General features: G+C 36.6%; 1 protein-coding gene across 1 annotated transcript in view; it reads left to right on the top strand.

Moving 5' to 3' along the window:
* si:dkey-11p23.7 (V-set and Ig domain-containing protein) overlaps positions 1-1,924 on the top strand; it is an 8,991-nt gene that overhangs the window by 5,474 nt on the left and 1,593 nt on the right. The window lies entirely within an intron of this gene.

Below are 1,924 nucleotides of genomic sequence, written 5' to 3'. Positions count from 1 at the left end.
AAAACCCTTTTAGATCCCATTCCCACTTTTTATGGATCCTTTGAGTCGGAGCTTCTAAACATGGTGCTGCTCTCTTCCTCTGCCTGAGAAACATCAGTGGAGAAGAAGAGAAGTTTAGATCCTGATACTCTGGATAACTATAGATCGGTATACAACTTACTGTTTTAAAGTAAAATTACAGAGAAAAGTGTCGCTACTCAACATTAGTTTTGAAATAACAAAAACATTTTAGAAAAACATCAATGAGGTTTTAGGACCAACCAAAGCTCTTAAATCCTCACCTGTCTCTGCAGCTCCACCTGCTGTAGGCGGAGCCTATTCAACCAAACACTCAGTCATTTTCTGATTATGATTAATACTCCAATCGTGTTTTTGCTTCCTACTGTAATTAGCTGTAAAATATAAAAATATATTGAAAGTAAAAACTGTTTTGGTGTTTTAGTGAAGCTTCCTGTTTCCAAACCCGTTTGTGTCGATTTAAAACATGAAGTTGTGATTCAAAATAAATAAAATATTTAGAGTGAAAACATTTTTTTCTCTGTGAGGAAACGGTATCAGGCTTTCAGGAACAGAATCGTCTCCGTACCTTCTGGGTCTGATCTGCAGGAACCTCGGAACCAGAACCGAGCCTGTTTGTTAGAACCACTGACTCTATAAATATGAATATATGTCTGTGGTTAGAACATCAGAACCTCCAGAAAGCTTCACATTTGACTCCAAAGGTAAAACAGGACAAAGATCCACTGACCTGAACTCCATCCGGACCCAATTACCTTAATGAGCTCTCTCTCCGCCGCAGGTGGGGCGAGCACGTGACCCGCATGTGACGACCAATCACTGCAAGCTCTTCCTTTAACAGGTATGACGTCATATCAGGGAACTTCTTCTTTTTTCTCGACTTTTAGTTTCGGGCTTTTTCATTTTTTATTAACTTTATTGAACAATAATCATAATTACAAACCACATCAGTGAGTCATAAATCAATCACTGAAAATGTCTTTAAAAAGATAATCAGTTACAGTTTATAGAAAAGATACAGGAAGCCGAAGAGAATAAAACAAGGAAGAAATACAAATAACTAAATGAATAAACATATTAACCAAAAAATTCTCGAGATGAAATGATTCATCAAACATCAAAAACAAAAACATAGTTATGCTCCTTTGATGTTTAAACCTTTGAAGTTATTCATAAAGCCATCAGATTGAAGAGTTTGTGTTTGTTTAGATGGAGAAGTAAGACACGAATACTCGTTTCTATCTATTATCTTCATTAAAACATTAATGGGGAATTTGGGTCTTTGTTCTGATTGGATCCAGAATTCCAGTGAGAGTTTATAATAATAATAAAGAATCCTTTCAGGGAAATCATTCCAGAAACTAGTTATTTTCTGTCGGAGAATTCAGACATAAACATGTTTGAGAGGTAAATATTATTTGTGTTATTTATACAAATGCTGTCTTCCAGCTGATATTAAAGGAATGTTCTGGTAAATGTCTCCTTCAGGTGTGAAGCTGCTGTTTTCACATTTAGTGTAACGTCTGTTTATATCGTTTATCGTTTTTATTAAAATATTCATACCAGTCGTTGTTAAAGAAGGATCTGTTATAGAAGCCTCTCGATGTTTAAGGATGGAGGTCATCAGCTGATGGACGAGCTTTCATGTTGTTTGGCTGAAGGAAATGAAGAGTCCAATTCTCATCAGAAACATTTTGATTCAATAAAGATTTGTTCTTGATGGTCTCATCTTCATCGTTTCATGAAACATTATGTGTCCGACAGAAAACAAACAGGAACCAAAAGGAGCCGAAGAGAAAAAATAGAAAACATGAACTGAGACGATATGAGGCTGAGTCACACGTCTGCTCTGTGATCCACTCCTCCCCGGACTCCTCTCTGTGATCTCCTCTCTGATCTCCTCCCC

Source organism: Oryzias melastigma, linkage group LG16 (assembly GCF_002922805.2).
Source record: "Oryzias melastigma strain HK-1 linkage group LG16, ASM292280v2, whole genome shotgun sequence".
Classification (NCBI taxonomy): Eukaryota; Metazoa; Chordata; class Actinopteri; order Beloniformes; family Adrianichthyidae; genus Oryzias; species Oryzias melastigma.
Note: the sequence above shows the minus strand (reverse complement) of the source record. Positions and strands in the feature narration are given on the sequence as shown.